At 35.6% G+C, this 23,063-nt stretch overlaps 1 pseudogene; it reads right to left on the bottom strand.

Annotated features, from left to right (window-relative positions):
* Positions 1 to 1,066: 1,066 nt before the first annotated feature.
* LOC131433830 (putative uncharacterized protein DDB_G0271606) lies at positions 1,067 to 2,600 on the bottom strand (annotated as a pseudogene).
* Positions 2,601 to 23,063: the final 20,463 nt, after the last annotated feature.

Genomic DNA, 23,063 nt, shown 5'->3' with positions numbered 1-23,063 from the left:
TGCTCCCTGAAGACGTTAGTTATGTTTCGTCTTGTCATACAGGAAAGAGTGAGGTTGGCAATTATTCTCTCTCATTTTTTCAATGAGAAACGAAAATGCTTCGTCTCTCTTCGTTTGTTCTGTTGTCGGTCATTTACGAACGAAACAGTAAAATATTGAAAATGAGGCTGTTGGATTGGATTCATTCATTGAGAATACGTGAAAATTTTAAGCTCTAAGCCGTATAACTCTTCTATCCGGCTGGTGTGGTTAGTTGATGACCAATTACGTTGATTTTGGGTATACCGGTGATACTGGAAATGTGCTCGTGTGCTCCAAACCGGAAATAACTCCAATATCTCAGAAACGGCCAGACCGATCTTAGCAAACTCAGATTTGAATGAAAAGTATGAATGTTTCCATGAGTTAATGTAGAATTTTATTATAATTGTTAATGTAAGAAACGTAACCGTCATCTGAATTTGATTCAAAACTACTTCAATTTACAGGTTTTGCTGGCCAAACGAACCGATTTCAGCTATACCCATTCCCAGCTCACGGTTCCAGGAGTACCGGAAATATAGACACTTAATTTTTTTCAGAAACAGCTGAGTTCCAAGGGGTCAACTTCTATAAAAGTAGACTGCTTTTCACTTCCGTTTCCGGTACTACAGGGTGAGATGTGTTTAAAATTTTAAACCGTCATTTTGTGCGAGGTCAAAAATGAACAATTCCTATTAACTTGAGTCACAGCTGTTAAAAACTAAAAGAGTTGTGCTAATATATGCCCGAACAAACTTTTGTTTTCTTATTCAAAAATCAAAGAAACGTAGTTGAAGTGCAATCTTCTTTTTTTGAGCATTTCGAGGCCAATAAACAGGTAGTCGTTAGGGGCCATATACGGCGAATATGGTGGGAGCGGCAGCACTTCGAAGCCAAATTCATGCAATGCAATTCATCAAAAGCCACCTTATAGACAAACGTTCATGCAAAATAGTGAAAACACTACCGTTTGACGTCTCCACGAAGACAGCTATCTCACGCAATTTAAATCTACGGTTTTAAAAATCGATTCGGTTGAATGTTGTCATGATATTACTTCTTTTTCGACCGGCCTGTTTCTGTTGTTGTTGTTGTTGTTGTTGTTGTTGTTGTTGTTGTTGTTGGTGTTGTTGTTGTTGTTGTTGTTGTTGTTGTTGTTGTTGTTGTTGTTGGTGTTGTTGTTGTTGTTGTTGTTGTTGTTGTTGTTGTTGTTGTTGTTGTTGTTATTGTTGTTGTTGTTGTTGTTGTTGTTGTTGTTGTTGTTGTTGTTGTTGTTGTTGTTGTTGTTGTTGTTGTTGTTGTTGTTGTTGTTGTTGTTGTTGTTGTTGTTGTTGTTGTTGTTGTTGTTGTTGTTGTTGTTGTTGTTGTTGTTGTTGTTGTTGTTGTTGTTGTTGTTGTTGTTGTTGTTGTTGTTGTTGTTGTTGTTGTTGTTGTTGTTGTTGTTGTTGTTGTTGTTGTTGTTGTTGTTGTTGTTGTTGTTGTTGTTGTTGTTGTTGTTGTTGTTGTTGTTGTTGTTGTTGTTGTTGTTGTTGTTGTTGTTGTTGTTGTTGTTGTTGTTGTTGTTGTTGTTGTTGTTGTTGTTGTTGTTGTTGTTGTTGTTGTTGTTGTTGTTGTTGTTGTTGTTGTTGTTGTTGTTGTTGTTGTTGTTGTTGTTGTTGTTGTTGTTGTTGTTGTTGTTGTTGTTGTTGTTGTTGTTGTTGTTGTTGTTGTTGTTGTTGTTGTTGTTGTTGTTGTTGTTGTTGTTGTTGTTGTTGTTGTTGTTGTTGTTGTTGTTGTTGTTGTTGTTGTTGTTGTTGTTGTTGTTGTTGTTGTTGTTGTTGTTGTTGTTGTTGTTGTTGTTGTTGTTGTTGTTGTTGTTGTTGTTGTTGTTGTTGTTGTTGTTGTTGTTGTTGTTGTTGTTGTTGTTGTTGTTGTTGTTGTTGTTGTTGTTGTTGTTGTTGTTGTTGTTGTTGTTGTTGTTGTTGTTGTTGTTGTTGTTGTTGTTGTTGTTGTTGTTGTTGTTGTTGTTGTTGTTGTTGTTGTTGTTGTTGTTGTTGTTGTTGTTGTTGTTGTTGTTGTTGTTGTTGTTGTTGTTGTTGTTGTTGTTGTTGTTGTTGTTGTTGTTGTTGTTGTTGTTGTTGTTGTTGTTGTTGTTGTTGTTGTTGTTGTTGTTGTTGTTGTTGTTGTTGTTGTTGTTGTTGTTGTTGTTGTTGTTGTTGTTGTTGTTGTTGTTGTTGTTGTTGTTGTTGTTGTTGTTGTTGTTGTTGTTGTTGTTGTTGTTGTTGTTGTTGTTGTTGTTGTTGTTGTTGTTGTTGTTGTTGTTGTTGTTGTTGTTGTTGTTGTTGTTGTTGTTGTTGTTGTTGTTGTTGTTGTTGTTGTTGTTGTTGTTGTTGTTGTTGTTGTTGTTGTTGTTGTTGTTGTTGTTGTTGTTGTTGTTGTTGTTGTTGTTGTTGTTGTTGTTGTTGTTGTTGTTGTTGTTGTTGTTGTTGTTGTTGTTGTTGTTGTTGTTGTTGTTGTTGTTGTTGTTGTTGTTGTTGTTGTTGTTGTTGTTGTTGTTGTTGTTGTTGTTGTTGTTGTTGTTGTTGTTGTTGTTGTTGTTGTTGTTGTTTCGAACCTATAAGAAGCAGAAACAACCAAAACGTAGTCAGAACCAAGAAGCATCGATCAGGCCGAGCTGTACAATACGATTCTTGGTGGAAATTAGAAATGCATAATCATGGACGACGAAACCTACGTGAAACTCGATTACAAATCCATGTCGGGAACACAATATTATACGGTGCAAGAAGGGCAAGTGTTAAACCAGTCGGAGACATCGATTGAAGTCGAAAAATTTAGTAAGAAAGCTATGGTCTGGCAAGCAATTTGTAGCTGCGGTAAGATTTCGAGACCCATCATCACCACTGCTTCAATGAACAGCAAAATATAGATCAAGGAATGTTTACAAAACGACTTCTACCCATGATTTGAAGCCACAAAGATCCTGGCCAGACCTTGCTTCTTGCCACTACTCGAAATCAACGGTAGAATGGTATACTACCAAAAATGTCACTTTCGTTCCAAAAGACATGAATCCATCAAATTACCTACAACTTCGACCAATTGAGGAATTTTGGGCATTAACGAAGGCACATCTTAGGAAACATGTCTCGGCAGCCGAAACCATTCAATAGTTCGAAAAAGATTGGAAAAAAGTGTCAAAACTTGTATGTACGGAATTTAATGAGGAACGTTCGCAAGAAGGTGCTAGCTAGTCTACAATGGCTAAGTAGCAAATGTTGAGAATAATATTCTGTTGTTGTAGTCTAATATTATCAGTATATCGAATAAAATTTGAATATCTAACACTTGTGAATTATTTACAGCAAAATCAAAGTGTGTCCATACTATCTGGGACAGTCTTTATTGGTTGCTCATAACTTGAATAACCTAATTTGAGACGCGTTCGAAATAGTTGGATAAGTAGTCGTTTTGCCGTTAAGTAGATTAAGTGTGCTTCCCCGCGAATGATAGAATTGGAGTTGGAATAATATATCCAATATAAGCATGACTGATATAAAATTCCAAAGTACCTCTCTTATTGGTACAACAACACAGAAGAACAAAGGAAAGGGATAGGAAACAGAACACAATTCGTCAAAATGTCGTCTCAATACTCCGGGCACTACGTTGCGAAGCGGAAGCGAACTTCTGAAAAATATCAAAACAAGAAAAATCACATGGCTTGCTATAGAATCTTAGTGACACTAATGTCGTTTTCGCTTGAGGAAACTGAAACTGACCCAGGGTAGTTTCATCAAACAAACACTTTTCATGGAACTGTGTTGATTTCGCACCTAGCAACGGGGGTTTAAGCAAACCTGATATAACAACCAGGTTCGAAACTGACTCGATTTTCAGTTCAACAACGTTAGAACTAGGCTCGAAACTAGCATCAAATAAACGGGATGAAAGCAGTTAGAGTGGACACTGGGTTAGGTTTGGCATCAAGCGAAAACGACATAAGCATTCTCCCAGATTGAGGCTCGAACTAACAGCATCTGTTTGGATAGACCAAAACCTTAATCTCTGACCCATCGACCTGGACAGAATTGAAGTGTGTTGGAAATAACGCAATACAAAATTATATTGGAAATGGATGAACGTGTACAGAATTCGTGTTATAAAGGGTGATTTTTTAAGAGCTTGAGAACTTTTTTAAACAATAAAACGCATAAAATTTGCAAAATCTCATCGGTTCTTTATTTTAAACGTTAGATTGGTACATGACATTTACTTTTTGAAGATAATTTCATTTAAATGTTGACCGCGGCTGCGTCTTAGGTGGTCCATTCGGAAAATCCGCTTTTTTATCGACAAATTTTGTTCAGCGATGAGGCTCATTTCTGGTTGAATGGCTACGTAAATAAGCAAAATTGCCGCATTTGAAGTGAAGAGCAACCAGAAGCCGTTCAAGAACTGCCCATGCATCCCGAAAAATGCACTGTTTGGTGTGGTTTGTACGCTGGTGGAATCATTGGACCGTATTTTTTCAAAGATGCTGTTGGACGCAACGTTACAGTGAATGGCGATCGCTATCGTTCGATGCTAACAAACTTTTTGTTGCCAAAAATGGAAGAACTGAACTTGGTTGACATGTGGTTTCAACAAGATGGCGCTACATGCCACACAGCTCGCGATTCTATGGCCATTTTGAGGGAAAACTTCGGAGAACAATTCATCTCAAGAAATGGACCGGTAAGTTGGCCACCAAGATCATGCGATTTGACGCCTTTAGACTATTTTTTGTGGGGCTACGTCAAGTCTAAAGTCTACAGAAATAAGCCAGTAACTATTCCAGCTTTGGAAGACAACATTTCCGAAGAAATTCGGGCTATTCCGGCCGAAATGCTCGAAAAAGTTGCCCAAAATTGGACTTTCCGAATGGACCACCTAAGACGCAGCCGCGGTCAACATTTAAATGAAATTATCTTCAAAAAATAAATGTCATGTACCAATCTAACGTTTAAAATAAAGAACCGATGAGATTTTGCAAATTTTATGCGTTTTATTGTTTAAAAAAGTTCTCAAGCTCTTAAAAAATCACCCTTTATCTGTAGATACATGTAACAAATCAAAAAATTGTGACAGAACACCCAATTTAAATCTTAATAATTGAAGATTAACTTATATTTCAATAAATATTTCTTTAAAAAAAAATAAACAAATCAGGAAAATGTAACATAGACAACAAGTCAACAATAACTCAATCAATCTTTTATATTCTACATGGTTGTAATCCGGGTTCCGAGACACATGACTTGCTTCAAATGTTATCCTTGGCATATGAGAATCATTTTACTCCGACATGCAAGTAAAAAGTGATGACGTCTTTTAGCAAAACCTAAATGTATGCATGATGCAAACCTCTGATGGAAAATTAATTACACTTGGTTGCGATGTTTCTGGTGTCATCGTTCTACTAAATGTCTTAGAATGAAATATCCTCTGAAAGTAAGTTTTTACGGTTGTAATTTCACGAAATTTCCTATGAAAGACCAGCACCTTTTGTCCTGTGCTCCTTACCAAAAACCTATGCATTCAAACCAATACGACTTTTCATCGTTTCACTAACAAGAACTATCCGACGATCTAACCACCCTACAAAAACCAGCTTACCAACTAGGACAAAAAAGTCCCACACATCGTCTCCGTATCTAAAGTGTTCAGCGAAATGGAAAACCGCTTTTCACCTTCATCACTATCAGGAGCACCATCTTCTAGCGGAGTCATTATCGTTATCATGAACAACATTTTGCGATATACATGAGCATAGCCAGTCTGGTGCACAACGAAACGGTTAGTGTGACGACCAGGAAGTGGGAAATAACTTTTTCCTTGACAGGCAGGCGATATCAACCGGTTTCGTCCATTATTCTAAATGCTTTCCTCGTCCTGTACCTGCCATGCCGCTTTAGAAGGAAAGTCGTCATTTTTCATCGGGGTTTTTTTCCAGTCTATACGACACTGACAGCTCTACTGGGACGGCCTGATGGATAGTAAACCGAACCAGTGAACTCGGAGCGAGAACTGTTGGTTGATCGAGCAACGATTGTTCCCGGACTGATGTTCAAGTTTGCCATGATTGATTATTGGTAACATTGATGCTCGGTTTGCAACTGCTGTGCTGAATGCATGCACGGAACCACTCGTTTGAATGCATGCACGGAATCAGTCGTTTTTTCTGAATTCTATTGGTTGAAACTTTGTACAACTAGTCGATTGTTTTTCTTTTTTTTTTTTTCTAAACTGTCATTTTTGTTTTACAATTAGCAGAAACGATGGTTGAAACAACTAATATTATTGTTGAAAATAAATGATTTTAGGAAGTTCGGGTATTTTTTATCTGGACGAACATAACACAAAATCGTGTTAGAAATCTTTGTAACACCCTAAAAAACGTGTTTCGGGTTTTTTTAATAGTATTGTACTGTAGCTTTCGTGACTCCTATGGTAACACTCCTATGGTATTGTTAAATATATCACAAGCCGAAGGATTGCTACTTCTACCAAACAAAAATAACTGGTCACCATCATAAATCACCTATTAAAATATGTCTAAGTGATGACTGTATCGAAACCAGTCCCAAGAGAAGAACAAGATTTACAGACAAAAATCCAGGAAATTCTCCTAAATTAAGCAACGAATCTTCTGAGCGAAATAATGAACCTATGATCCGTACGGAGTATTGGGTATCGTGTGACATTTCGTGTCAAGTCAGGATTATCGTGATCTTTCATTCAAAATGAACGTTCCAACTTTTTTTACTTCCTTGGTACAGAGTTGCAATTTGTCAGTCACGTCGTATGACCACAGACCACAGACTGACTAAAAACATCGTCAACTGTAATCGGTACTGTGAAAGTGACTGTCGAAAGAGATACTCGATAGTTATATGACCAAGTAGAAGTATCCTCAGTCAAGCACAGGCGAGTATTTTGTTCTCTCTCTCATTCTTCTATTCCCTGTTGAAGTAAAAAAAAGTCAATGAGAGTACTAACATAAACATAAATTGATAAAGTTCATTGTTCTTTGCAAAAAAATGATGAAAAAATGACTTAGTCGTCGTCAAGTTCGAACGTGTTTTTCATTCGCTCCCAGTGCCGCGCGCGAAATATTATTTATTGTTTATTTTAACTGTTTTTAGTTGTGTAATCCACATGAGTTGTGAAATTTGTGCACTGGATACCTCCGTCGACACAATCATGTGGACATGCGTTGGCTGCCCTCGAAAATTTCACGCGACTTGCATCGGTGTTACCATTCAGCGCGGTTCTCTCAGGAAGAGAGACAAAAAAGCATTATGTGCTGCCATGTTGCGAGGTATGTCAAGAATTACTACAAGTAAAGATGCATTATAGTAGCCTTGTTGAGCAACCAAAACTGCTGGAGAAGCAACTTCAGGCCAACACGGAAGTGCTGCATAAGTTTGCTTTTCAATAGGAGAAGACAACTGTAATACATGAGGCGATTGACGGACTAGAAGTCTTACTAACTACCATAAAAAATGAGCTGATCGCACTAAATAAAAATAGCAGTTTGCCGGGAAGTGTGACAAGTATTAAAAATCCCATGACTGCACTGCTAGATACAGCTTTAAAGTCGACAAAGGAAAGTGTGTTCTCGACACTGCAAACCGTGACGTCAGAATTTTCTACAAATTTGCGAGACCTGAGTAACGAAATAAGTCAACTCAGCCAGCTATCACTTGACACAGCAACCTGTTTACCTAAAAATCCGAATTCTACGGTTGAGTTGGACATTCTAGAGGAGTTGAAGTCTTCATCAACAAATATTGCTGGAATCCAAATTGCTGTATCATCATCATCGACACCTGACCCATGCCCCAGTTTGGATGACGAATTGAACTGTAAAAACCCCGACTATTCTGGGTGGCGTTTATTAGGCACCAAAAAGGTATGGAAAGCTGATTGGAGTGAGTAAGACGCACGCCAATCTAGGTTCCGACGTCAGCAAAATGACAAGTCAATAACAGATCCAATATTCTTTCAACGCATCATTCATCTACAAAACGACGTCGTGATAACGTTATTAGTCACAACATGAATAATAATTACAATAACTATAATAACAACAACTACAACAACAGCCAAAATAATCTTCCACCTGATAGAATACTTCTTGCTGCGGCAATTTTGACGCATTACCCGGAAGAAGAAGAGATGACAATATTATCATAAGTCAACAATCATGATCAATAAGATCTCCTCATCTAGCGTCGTCGACAGAAATCGTAGCATATTGTCAAAATGTCAACCGTATGAAGAGCGCGCTTAAGATTAATGAAATCCATAAAAATATTTTAGGGTGTTCGTATGGAATTATTCTAGCAACCGAAACTAGTTGGGATGAAAGCGTTAACAGCACGGAAGTCTTCGGAAACATTTACAACGTTTTTAGAAACGATCGGGAGCTCCATACATCTGATAAAAAATCGGGGGGAGGTGTTCTTATTGCTGTTTTAGCTGAATTTGACGCCGAAATGATAACCACTACGAAATTTAAAGAATTTGAACACGTATGGGTAAGAATTCATTTAGCAGGTTAAACACATATTTTTGTTTCAGTATATTTTCCTCCTAACAATGCCCAAAAAGCCACATATGAAAAGTTTTTGCATGTTGCTGATGAAATAATGACTAAGCTTCCATCGGAAGTTAAAGTTCATATATATGGAGACTTTAATCAGCGCAATATCGACTTTATTCCAGACGCTGAAAATGATAGCATTTTACTTCCTCTCGTTGGGGAGAATGAAACACTTCATTACTTATTCGACAAAATATCCGGTTTAGGTCTTAATCAAATTAATCATGTAAAAAATCAGCAAAACTGTTACTTAGATTTTTTATTTACTAATATTCACGATGATTTCTGTGTAATAGAATCACCAACTCCATTCTGGAAAAATGAAGCTTTTCAATCAAGCAATCGAATTCTCAATATTTATACATCAGATTAATAGACCCGACGACTACGAGTATGAGGAGATTTTCGATTATCACTCAGCAAATTATGATAGTATTAGTCGTAAGCTACGAGAAATAGATTGGCAAGAACTGAAAATGTCGAAATTTCTGTTGATATTTTCCACGCACGGCCGTATGACATAATAAATGAACATGTCCCATTAAAGAAAATTAGGCGACAAAATAATTCAAAGTATCCTATTTGATATAACGAGCATATTAGGAACCTAAGAAATCGAAAACAAAAAGCTCATAAAAAGTACAAAAGAGAAAATAATAGTGACAATTTATCGAATTACATACACATCTGTGACCAACTAAGTTTAGCAATTGATACTGCATTCAAAGAGTATAACTCAAGAACTGAACAGGAAATAAAGTCTTGCCAAAAAAATTCTTTGGTTATGTTAGAAACAAATTGAAATCAGAAAACTTTCCGTCAAGAATGTATCTACAGGAAAACATTGGTAATAACTCACAAGAAATTTGTAATCTTTTCGCTAAAATTTTTCAACAAATCTACACGAAGTTTTCTGAAGATGACCGCGATCGTGAATATTTTAATTTCTTTCCAGAGTTTACTGAAGATATTAATGTAAATCAAATCGAAGTGCTAGACATAATAGATGCCCTAAACAAATTGGATGTCTCTAAAAGTGCCGGACCTGATGGGATTGCACCCATATTTATGAAAAAATTAGCATTAGATCTTGCAACCCCTTTATGCTGGCTTTTTACCTTTTTACCTTTTTTTATATATATAAAAAATAGGTATAGAATTCGCTCAAACTTTCGAAAAATTTTCCGAGGCCCGGAGGGCCGAATGTCATATACCAATCGATTCAGCTCGACGAACTGAGCAAATGTCTGTGTGTGTGTGTATGTGTGTGTGTCTGTATGTGTGTTGTCAACTAAGAGGTCGAGATCTCAGAGATGGCTGAACCGATTTTGATCAAACTAGTCGCAAATGAAAGGTCTTCCCGTCACCCAAAACGCTATTGAATGGTTTTGAGATAAGATGTTTACTTTTTGAGTTATACGGAGTTTCATGTCAAAATTTTCAGTTTTTTGACAGTATCTGTCACAATTGACCTTGAAAACAGAATATGTTTTCAGACTTAGATTCCGCACGGTAATAGCTATCCAATAAGCCATAGATTGTTAAAATCCGTCCATTTTTAACGGAGATATCGAAATTTTTGTGTAAACGACTTTTCGCCTTATTCCAGCAGTAGAAGTTTTGAGCGCTGTATGACAAAAAAATGCTTGGGAGCAACGGAAAACACGATTTTTATACTGTGACATACAATTGTTTCTAAGTGCTTAAAAGACTGTGTACATCATCCTTTTTCATGACAATTTGCCTTGGACCAATTTTAGCACGGTTCGTTTTTGGCAACATAATCGTTCGAATATGGCATTTATAAACCAGATGATATCAGCATTTTCGAGTTGAAAGTAATTCCATAATTATATTGATTTAAACTTCTTACAGCAATAAATGCTGGAAGAACATAACTTCCATATACCATACGACTCAGTTCGTCGAGATCAGCAAATGCGTGTGTGACGAATAATTTCACTCAATTTTTTCGGAGATGGCTAAACCGTTTTCTACAAACTCAGATTCATATGAAAACTAGTATACTTCCAAATTTGGATCCGACTTCTGATTTCGGAACCACAGGATGACATGTGAAACGAAATTAAAATAATGCAATTCATTTTTCTCGTAGATGGCTGAACCGATCTAAGATTCAAATGAAATCTAAGAATCATCTATGATTCAAATGAGAGGTCTTAAAATCCTATAAAAATTAGTCAGATCCGATTTCTTGGTTAGGAGATACAGGGTGATTAGTATAAAAATGTCCATTTCACATAAATTAATCAGGTTTATCGGGTTTGCAAATTTGGATAGTCGATTACCAAATAAATTTATTTCAGTTTAAGCGGTATTCGTTTTTGGATTCGGAATGTACCCCCAAATTTTAATTCGCACTACAATTTCTCAAAGATGTCTACACACTCCTCAGGTGAATTTATCTGATTTCGGCTACACCGATCTTAGAACTTCGGATCCAGTTTCGAATCGTTTCTCAAAGTTTAATCATTTTTTCAAAAAGGCCAAATCGAACTTCAAAAACAAAAATTCAAATTAAAGGACTTCCCATACAAAATTGGTGAATTTTATCCGATTCAGGAATTACATTTTTTTAAATTCATACCGGTGATGAATTTTTAAAATTCATACCGATATAGAAGATGTAAATTGTTTGGCGTATTAATTTATGGCCATTCGAATCATTTTGGGTTATGCTAGTTCCTGAATACCAGCTCTGGAAGTACCATAAATAATGACGAAAAACTCTAAAGTGGAACTTACTTCGACATCTCATGGAATGTTCAATCGAATGTCACACGTTAAGATTGAAATTCAATACGATTTGCAGATTCGAAATTACAGGGTAATGAGTGATTAAAATCTCAATTTGCCGTTTGAAATGACGATAATTGAAATAATGTCATGAGAACTAAAACACCTAAGAATATCCATGCAAAAAAACACATGCGGATTGATAAAAAAAAGGTATCATCTCACTGCTAGGTGGATTAATCACTTTTTTATAATACGCTTCAATCTGGAGTTTTTTCCAGATGCGTGGAAAAACTCTTTCCTTACACCAATTTTCAAAAATGGGAAAAAAGCAGACATATGCAACTATCGCGGGATTGCTATTCTTTCTTGCATTCCGAAGCTCTTTGAAGCGATCGTTAATGACAAACTGTTTAGTCAAATAAAAAATAGAATTACTCATATGCAACATGGATTTTTCAAAGGACGTTCCACTACTACTAATTTGCTTGAATTCGTCCACTATACCCTGACCGCTATGGACAAGAGAAATTACATTGAAGCTCTTTATACAGATTTCAGCAAAGCATTCGATCGTGTTGACATACCCATGCTTATGTTCAAATTACAGAAATTGGGAATTTCACCAGGTCTTCTTAAATGGTTGGAATCTTATCTAACAAATCGTCAAAAAATTGTAAAATTCAAGGGTAAAAAGTCGAGCCCCATTCACGTCAGTTCCGGGATCCCCCAGGGATCTCATTTAGGTCCTCTTTTATTTATCTTGTTTGTTAACGACATTTCCTTTGTTTTCAAAAAAAAATTAAAATTCTAATATACGCAGACGATATAAAACTATTTTTAGAAATAGAGAAAAGTGAGGATGCCAAGGTTCATCAAGAAGAAATTCTTTCTTTTTATACATGGTGTAACAAAAGTCTTCTTCAACTAAATGTCAAAAAAATGCAGTAGAATAACATTCAATAAAAAACAAAATACACCTGACTTTATACTTACTCTTGGAAGTCAAACAGTTAAAAAATGCGAAAGAATTAGGGACTTAGGAATAATACTAGATTTTAAAATGACTTTTGTTGACCATTATAATACAATCATAAACAGATCCAATAACATGCTAGGATTCATAAAACGATTTTGTTACTGTTTTCACGATCCGTATACAATTAAAACATTATACATTGCCTATGTTCGGTCAGTACTAGAATACTGTAGCTTAGTTTGGTCACCTTACTTAATCACATGGGAAGATCGAATAGAATCAGTTCAAAAACAATTTTTGTTATTTGCACTTCGTAAATTAGGTTGGACAAGACTTCCTCTTCCGTCATATAAAGCCCGCTGTATGCTGATAAGTATTCAAACATTAAAAGAACGCAGAGAATTTTCAATGGTCTCGTTTGTAAATGACATTGTCTCGAATCGCATAGATTCCAGTCCACTCCTGTCCAAACTACATTTTTACATACCATCTCGGCGTTTAAGAAATCGAAATATTTTTATTACAAACCACCAGCGAACAAACTGCAAAAAATGGGCCAAAAAATCAATTGATGGCTGTATACAACAAGCATTCAGAAGCTGTCGATTTCACTATGTCAAAAACAAACTAAAGCAATATTTGAGTTCTATTCGGTAAGCTAATTATTATTATTTGACTCATAATAAATTATACATAAATATAAATTATTTAGTGATCTATTAAGAATAGTTTACTAAGACGATTATTGTAATTATCCTTATGGTCTACTTTTGATTGACGACAAATAAATAAAAAATAAAAAGTCATCGAACTTCGGAGTTTTTGCTTTCTAATTTTTACGTTTTTCCTTCGACTCATCAGTGCATTAGCAGTTCAACTGCTAACGCCACCACCACTGCTCAAAATAAACTGCTGCTGATGTACTGTTGAATCGAAGACGAAACGTAAAATTAGACATGTGCAGCCGTCCCAAGTTTCCTTCTTTCGGCACTTCAGTAAGCATGACATTCGGGTGCAAATAGTATAAATGTTAGTAGCATTACCTTTATGACTACTTAGAGGTCCATTAGGAGGCGTTGCACTGTGAAAACCGTTGAAACACAAAACAAAAAGAAAACAGTCATAATCACTTTAGCACAAATCGGCGCTTGTTCGGTACGAAACCCCTAAATGACGTGATCTTACACAATTTTAAGAACCCTTGAAACCTGATAATCAAAATATTTCATATCTTATACATTTGGACAATCTTTTCTGGTTTTCGGAAGTTATTGCATTGAATATTTTCGGCGGTGCCCAACAAATTTTAAATAAAACATGGCACAACAGGGTATATAGTCAATATGACTGGCCCTTACAAATGAGCTGTAACAGCTCGACTACAAAAAGAAGAAGAAGAAATAAAAGATGTGACCTATGACGCATGCTTATCTTTCCCTTACTCGGAAGACGGATTAGATGTGACTTATCAGTATTGAACAATACTGGTACTGAAAGAGTATAAAATACAAGACTAAGTCATTCAATATTTCAAGCGATCTTTTTACGCAATGAACAGATTATAGCAGCGGAATCTGTACTTTTCTTCCAATTAAAAAATAACTAAAACTTTCTACAAAAGCTGCCCAGTTAACAAAAAAATTGCACATAATTAACACAGTGAAAAACAAAGTTTCTGTTTTTTTTTAACTCGAAGCAATATGAACTGAATCTTATTAAAAGACACCTTAGACACCTCTTGAAACCGATCGACATCGGCTGTTACTGTTCAATATTCATAACAGCCAGAGCAATCTTTTGAAAACGGACCAAGCTAATTTGTACTCCCAATATTACTGCGGTTAACAAACCTAATCAAAGCAAATAAAAGTCATTTTCACTGACTCAAAATAGACGAAAATGACAGGAAATTACTGTAACTCTCAGCTTCGCTTGCAAACTATGAGAACGAAATCCATGTCCAGTCAATGACATAAGCGGGACAGTAGTTTGAAAATTGTGTTTTCTCTTTCATTTTCCCTTCCAATCATTGGCAGTTTTCAGTGAAAATCCCATAGTATGCAGTGTCGATATTCAACCGAAACTGTGAGAATCGACAATGACAGAAAAAGGTTTCACAATAACTTTTACCTGTTGGTGCTCGAATTTGTAGTAGTTTTGGTTTCCAAAGAGGTCCCGGGATGTAATTACTTCGATTTGTCATATTTTAGTCACTTTTTATAGCCAAGCGTCACAGATTTTCAACACATCTATGAAAGAATGAGAATTGAAATTCTGCTGATGCTCCCTGAAGAAGTTAGTTTGGTTTCGTCTTGTCATAGAGGAAAGAGTGACGTTGGCTATTATACTCTCTCTTTGTTTCAATGAGAAACGAGAATGCTTCGTCTCTCTTCGTTTGTTCTGGTGTTGGTCGTTTACGAATGAGACAGTAAAATATTGAAAATGAAGGTGTTGGATTGTATTCTTTCATTGAGAATGCGTGACAATTTTAAGCTCTACACCTTAGTTACGCGGAGCACCAAGTCTGAAAAAAGTTGGAACGGCAAATTTGAGCTGTCAAAGCTCAGTTGTTCCTTGACCAACTTCGATAAATTTCACACCATCGAATTTTTATTGAAGTTTGTAGATTATTTTAAGTATATCATTATTGACGATCGTTTAGGAGAAACTAACGAAAATCTGATTTTTCCCGTTCCAAGTTTTTTTTCAAGCTAAAAATATGCTCTATCTGCATTCATGCGGCACCTGCATCGCGAGTCGGATATTGAGAACTTCAACTTTACCGAGTCATAACTTTGTTGTTGGTCAACCAATTTCGAAATTTGTTCACCATTAGAAAGGTACTACTACCAGAAAAAAAATGCACTGAAAAAAAAAGGAAAAATAGGGTTTTATACCCAAAGTTATAATGAAAACTGTAGACCTCAGAAAAGATGACTTTTTACAATAATCGTGAATATCTCGAAATTCAAAGCAATGACCTACATATTTTTACACATCATTCGATTGCTAGCGACACCAGCTACAATTTTCGCCCAACTACCATTCCTGCACTATCAAAAGAAAACTTTAAAAAATCGATAAATTTATAAAAAGATATTAATTTCTAATTTTTTTTTCACATGTTTGTATATAACTCAAAAATTAAAGCAATAGCATATACATTTTTCTGCTCCAAAATATTGGAATCATTACCAGAACCAATGTATTGATGAACAAAATTATATATCCGTTCAAAGAATCTCAAGAAATTTGGTACAATTACAGAGATATTCTATTATTAGGAAAATTTTGACAAGCAAAATCAAGTCAAAACTTTTAAACTTTATGACATATATGTTTTTAATATTTTAGTTGGAAATTTATTATGAACAAAATTTACAAAAAAAAAAGTGCCTAATCCACCTAGCAGTGAGATGATACCTTTTTTTATCAACCCGCAAGTGTTTTTTGCATGAATATTGTTCGGTGTTTCAGTTTTCATGACATTATTCTAATATCCGTCGTTTTGAGAGGCAATTTGAGATTTTAATCACTCATTACTATGTAATGTCGAAACTGCGAATCGAAACGAATTTGAATCTAAAAGCGTGACAATCGATTAAACATTCCATGATATGTCGAAGTAATTTTCACTTTAGAGTTTAGGGTAATTTAAGGTACTTCCAGAGCCGGTATTCAGGAACCAGCATAACCCAAACCGTTGCGTATGGCCATATGACTAATAAATTGCAATATTTTTGAGTCCAACTTTAAAACTTTTCGGGATTGTCATCGTCTATATCGCTTTGAATTTTAAACATTCATCGTCCTACAATTCCAGAATCGGAAGTCGGAATTGGATAAAATTGGATTTATTTTAATTTGAACTTTTGTTTCTGAAATTCGATTTGGCTTGTTTTGAGCAAACGATTGAGCTTTGAGAAACGATTCGATACTGGAACCGGAATTCGAAATTCGGTGTAGCCTAAGCCAGTTAAATTCACCTGCGAAGCTATAGTTCACATTTGTTTTAAAATGTTTGAAAATCAGTGTAGACATCTTTGAGAAATCGTAGTGCGAATTGAATTTTGGGGTACCTTCCGAATCGAAAACTGAATACCACTAAAACTGAAATAAGTTTATTTGGTTATCGACTATGCAAATCTGCTAACCCGATAAACCTGATTAATTTATGTGAAATAAACATTTTTATACTAATCACCCTGTATCTCCGAAACCGGAAGTTGGATCTGACTGAAAAACAAGATGTTTTATAGAACCTTAAAACTTTTCATTTGAATCTTAGATGATTCTTAGATATCATTTGAATCTTAGATCTGTTCAACCATCTACGAGAAAAATGAGTTACATAGTTTAAATTTCGTTTCACATATCATCGTGTAGTTCCGGAACCAGAGGTCGGATCCAAACATAATTCAGTAACCTTGTTTGAGAGTATACGACTTTTCACATGAATCTGAGTTTGTAGAAAACACACATACAGACACACACACATACACACACACAAACACACACACACATACACACACATACACACACACACACACACACACACACACACACACACACACACACACACACACACACACACACACACACACACACACACACACACACACACACACACACACACACACACACACACACACACACACGGACATTTGCTCAGTTCGTCGAGCTGAATCGATTGGTATATCAAATTCAGCCCTCGGGGCCTCGGAAAATTTTTCTAAAGTTTGAGCGAATTTAGGGGGACACAAACATTTGTGGTTTAACCTTTATATTTTAGAACTATGATGTATTCCAAACAAATGATCAGTGAAAATTAAATTTTTTAAATTCATGTAAGGCATTAATTAGCTATATATGAAAATAAGGTATTTTTGTCTTCTAGAGTGTTAAAACTAATTTAGGTGCATATTGGGGAAGTTGAAGTTCACTCACGTTGGTTGTTACTCTATTTGATAATGCTATTACAGAGATTACCTGACTTTAAAAGCAATCGTTTGAATACCTCCTCCAGGTTCACTAAACGATTGTATTTTGCTATACTTGTGTATTGATTAATATTGACTTTCTTGCGCGTCCTCACCGAACGTCGGGATCATGAGTCATCTCGATTTTTTTTTTCATTTTCACTCTGATATTTGATATAAAAAATAAATTTCTGATTTCGGTGAATTTTTTTCTGAAAAAATTATTTTTGGATGACACTAGATCTTAACGTTTCAGCCAGTTTTAAGATATTTGTAATTGAAAAAAATTGTGTGGTGATTTCTTACAATGGAAAATTATCAAACCTTTACGTTTCACCTTTACGTTTCGTCTTAGACTCGTCAGTGCATAGCAGTTTATGTTGAACTGTTATGCCACCTGCTGTTCAACATAAACCGCCGAGGCTAAAACGAAACGTAAACATTATGAAATTGGTTATGTGCCCTAGCACAAACAAGTTTAATTCCTAAATGACTTCCAATGACGGCCGGTACCACTCACCAACCACCCGCTTTACGAAATTAAAGATGATTCCAAAGTATTGGTACCCTAGTGTTTAATTATAATGGTAGTAGTAATGATAAAAATCCAATCACAAACAATATTTTATGTTTTTGGTTAAAAATTATTCCCTTATATAGTATGAATTTCATATACAAATGTAACGTAAGTGCAGGGTTTCATCCAGTAGAAAGCATTCAAACGGAGGGGTTGTGTTTCGAGACGAAGACAACTGCAATGTGCAGGTAGATTGGTTAGTTGGTGCTAATCGCAAAGGTTGCGGCAAAGCCAACATTCGGGGCGATTCCAGTTTCACAAGTACCTGGAATAATGGAACTCACTCCGCTGAGAAAGATGGCCTAACCGATCTGAGAACTGGTTCATTCTGTAAGTTACACTAGTTCATGTATTAGCTTTCATGTTTTTCAAAAATCAAACAAAATTGTTTGAAGAATACCTTTTTTATATGAAAATAAGAGAGATATGAGAAAGGCATCATTACATCATTAGGTGGATAAAAACAGGTTTTACTTAATTTCGTGAAATTTTTTGAGCTTAATTCGTAATTCTACTTTTTCCGAGTTGATAAACAAGTATATGATAGATTTTCGAGTAGAATTTACTAATAGAAAATTCAAATAATTTTCGAATACTATACATTCCGAAATAATTCTAAGTTTGTGAAATTAAAAATTTAATATTCTATCGATTATAATTGATGTCGTTTAAGATAGCGGAAAATTTAAGATATATGTTTTTGTTCTTAAATGCTTGTAAAACAAAAAACCAAGCGATAAGTTATTTTTAAATTGTGGTTGGTTTCTTTTGCCATGAGTTAGTATACGAAATTCATGTAATTTTACGTTCCATTATTTATAGTACAAAGCCATTGAAATGATTTAAAATTTTTGTGTTGTCACAAAATTTATTTTATTAGTAAATCGGATTGCAATATCTTCACTATGATTTGCAGATACGTTAGAACGTAATATAAATAAAAATTGCATAAAAATTGTTCAATACAAAAATATAATTATTTTTAGAGTTTAGGTATATTTACCAAATTTTTAAGATTTTCAGTGAAATCCAAGTTTAAGTTTTTTTTGTAAATTTTGTTCATAGTAAATTTCCAACTGAAATATCAGGTGTACAACTTTGCTTCCGCCGTTTTTTTTTTCAAAATTAAAAGCTTTATTGTGAAAAAGTGCTTACAGATGTATTATTCAAAGTATTGCCCATCGCTAGCGACAACTTTCTCCCATCTTTCCGGCAATTTTCGGATCCCGGCTTGAAAAAAGGAGTCCTCTTTTGACGCTATCCATGAAGCAATCCATTTTTCCAACTCTTCGAAGGATTGAAAATGTTGATCTGTCAGGCCGTGTGCCATCGAACGGAATAAGTGGAAGCCAAAAGGGGCGACATTTGGGGAATACGGCGGGTGGGGCAAGACTTCCCATTTCAGCGTTTCCAGGTACTTTTTGATCACTTTTGCGACGTGAGGCCGAGCATTGTCGTGTTGGAGGATGACTTTGTCATGTCCCTCTTGATATTGTGGCCGTTTTTCTTTTAGCGCGCGACTAAGACGCATCAGTTGTGTTCGTAGCGATCTCCTGTGATGGTTTTACCCGGTTTTAAGAGCTCTTTATCAAGCAATGCTTCTAGTTGTTCATCTTTGAAGGTTTCTTCTCTTCCACCACCATGTTTGTCTTCGACATCGGAATCACAATTTTCAAAACGTTGAAACCACTCCCGATACGTTCTTCTACTCAGAGCAGCATCACAGTAAGTTTCTAAGAGCATTCGATGCGCTTCAGCTGCATTTTTTTGCGAATTGTAACAGAAAAGTAAAACTTCCTGCAAATGGCGAGAATTGGGCACATAAACAGACGTTTTAGAGCGTGAATAATACGAAAACAAGAACAACTGTCACTGAAACGGCGATGACAATTCGTTAAGCACTGTACACAGTCACTTTAAAGGCATCATCATAAATGTATTTTGACCAGCCTCAGCCGGTACAGCCACCTATCGGAAAACGGCGGAAGCAAAGTTGTACACCTGATAATAAAAAAATTGTGTCATAAAAATGGAAAAGCTTTGACTTTATTTTGTTTGGCAAAATTTTCCCAATAATAGATATTCTCTGTATTTTTACCAAATTTCTTGAGGATATTTAATTTTGTTCATCAATTCATTGTTTCTGGTAATGATTCCAATATTTCAGAGCAGAAAAATGTACATGTTATTGCTTTAATTTTTTAGTTATATACAAACATGTAAAAAAATGAAAAATTAATATCTATTTATAAATTTATCGATTTTTTAAGGTTTTCTTTTGATACTTCCAGAATGGTAGTTGGGCGAAAATTGTATCTCGTATCGCTAGCAATCGAATGATGTGTAAAAATATAGGTCATCGCTTTGAATTTCGAGATATTCACGATCATTGTAAAAAGTCTCACCTTTTCTGTAGTCATCTATCTACAGTTTTCATTATAACTTTGGGTAGACAACCCTATTTTTCGTTTTTTTTTCAGTGCATTTTATTTCTGAAAGTAGTACCTTTTCAATGGTGAACAAATTTCGAGACTGGTTGACTAACAACAAAGTTATGACTCGGTAAAGTTGAAGTGTTCAATATTTTCTATGCGACGTTTATGCCAAAGGAAAGAAAACAGGAAAGCAGATAGGGCATATTGGGCGCGTGAAAAAGCCAGGAACGAGAAAAATCAAATTTTCATTGGTTTTTCTTCACCAATCGTCTCCTACAAAGTTTTTGAATCCATGTACGAGCTTCACAAAATTCGAGGGTGTAAAATTTATTGAGATTCGTTGAAAAAATGCTGAGCTATGACAGCTCGAAGTTACCGTTCCAACTTTTTTTCAAGCTTGGTATATGGAGTGTAAGCCATCAAAAATGATAATGAACTTCTCTACAAAATTGTTAATATGTATAGGGTTGAATCTAGATTTGTTTCCGGTTTGAAGTAAAACGGCATAGGGCAAACATCTCTGACGTCATTGTTTAGACGGAAAGTGACTATTGTAATTACTTTCTCGAAGATCTGTCAGTGATACCACAATGGCTTTCCGTCAAATTCGTTTAACAGCAGCAGAAATCTTATCAGAATGCATAAACATCTAGTTGAATCAATTGTAAAATTTTGCATTAAACATTTTGACACGGTAGTATCTATATATGAATCCAGAAACTGTGAAACACAGCAACAAGTTAAAACACAGTGTTCGAACAAGGTCTGTGCTGACATCCCGATTACTACCGAAAACAACCGTTACAAATTGCCTACAATATGTAGCATTGAATTGAACATACCGATTGTTACAAAAATATTTGTTGCATTACCCTCAATCGAATATATAAACAAAATTATCAGCGGCTTGCTATTTTATCCAGAAATAATTGCCTAATTGGTCGTGAATATTCCTTCCCATCCTCTAACGCTTCTATCAACGCCCAAAAGTCACGAGACGGGTTCTGTTTTTCTCTTTTTGAACTGTGGGCATGCGGCTGCTCTCTGATGGACCGTTTTAACTTTATTTCGAGAATTTTGTTCGTTTCCTTTCTCCTATCCGAATGATTAACGATCGTAAAATTTTTCATCCAGCACATAAATAATTGCGTTAATACACGCGATTCGCTACCGTAGTTTTTCGAAGGCTGCGCTAAAATGCTTTCAATCATGTTTACAAATTTAATTATAAAATTTATCACGAAATTAAGTTTCCCTGTTTGGCCGCACTGGGCGATCCAGCAGGTTGAGTCCGCCCCTGCCACGAAGTCAGAAATTAAAACTCATTTGAAAAAAAAAACGATCTGAACTTTCGATAAACAAAGTCGTCCCATATCAAGATTCCGTCTTGGACATGAACATGGGTCAGCCTAGGATTGAATCGAGACAGCCATGACGACAGAAGAAATTTATTTCTGGAACAACAAGCAACAGCTCCCATGCCTGTATTTGCCCTGGTCCAGAGGCTTAGCGATGGTAATCCCATTCGAGATACCATTTCTGGTAAGAACATGACAGTAACCAAAGCTCGCCGGGGACTTTGCTGGTTCGGTACAGATGTTCGGAAACAATTGCGAATGAAGAGGGATTTTGTTGATTTCCTTATTCGATAGTGAAGTGGAGTCTATTTCTATCTTCTCCTTTTCAGTAAAACGTTGTTTAGTCTTTGCCATGTTAAATAGAGCATGAAAAATTATGAGTACAACAAGTTTATGAATATAATAGAAGGTAGAGACATGAACTTAAAGGTTCGCATCAGAGCTTAAAATTGTCACGCATTCTCAATGAAAGAATCCAATCCAACAGCCTCATTTTCAATATTTTACTGTCTCATTCGTAAATGACCAACACCAGAACAAACGAAGAGAGACGAAGCATTCTCGTTTCTCATTGAAACGAAGAGAGAGTATAATTGCCAATGTAACTCTTTCCTCTATGACAAGACGAAACCAAACTAACGTCTTCAGGGAGCATTAGCAGAATTTTAATTCTCATTCTTTCATAGATGTATTGAAAATCTGTGACGCTTGGGTATAAAAAGTGACTAAAATATGACAAATCGAAGTAATTACATTCCGGAACCTCTTTGGAAACCAAAACTACTATAAATTCGAGCACCAACAGGTAAAAGTTATTGTGAAACCTTTTTCTGTCATTTTCGATTCTCACAGCTTCGGTTGAATATCGACACTTCATACTATGGGACTTTCACTGAAAACTGCAAATGACTGAAAGGGCAAATGAAAGAGAAAACACAATTTTCAAACTACTGTCCCGCTTATGTCATTGACTGGACATGGATTTCGTTCTCATAGTTTGCAAGCGAAGCTGAGAGTGACAGTAATTTCTTGTCATTTTCGTCTATTTTGAGTCAATGAAAATGACTTTTATTAGCTCTGATTCGCATAGTTCAAAATCGGGTTACAAAATTACCTTACCAGCGGGATTATTTTGAGTTCATTAGAAAAAAAGTTTGGTCAGATTTTATCAGTTCTTAACACTAAAAATTTCCCTGGATTCAGAGACGCACCTTGTTTTCGTCTTGAAAATAAAACAAAAGTATTGAATATTATATTTTTGTTGTATATAGTATTAATATTAGACTAGTACAACAGATTGGTAATCTAAACATTCGCTGTATGGCTGT

Source organism: Malaya genurostris, chromosome 3 (genome assembly GCF_030247185.1).
Source record: "Malaya genurostris strain Urasoe2022 chromosome 3, Malgen_1.1, whole genome shotgun sequence".
Taxonomy (NCBI): Eukaryota; Metazoa; Arthropoda; class Insecta; order Diptera; family Culicidae; genus Malaya; species Malaya genurostris.
The sequence above is the reverse complement of the archived record's forward strand: the minus strand, read 5'-3'. Positions and strand labels throughout refer to the sequence as shown.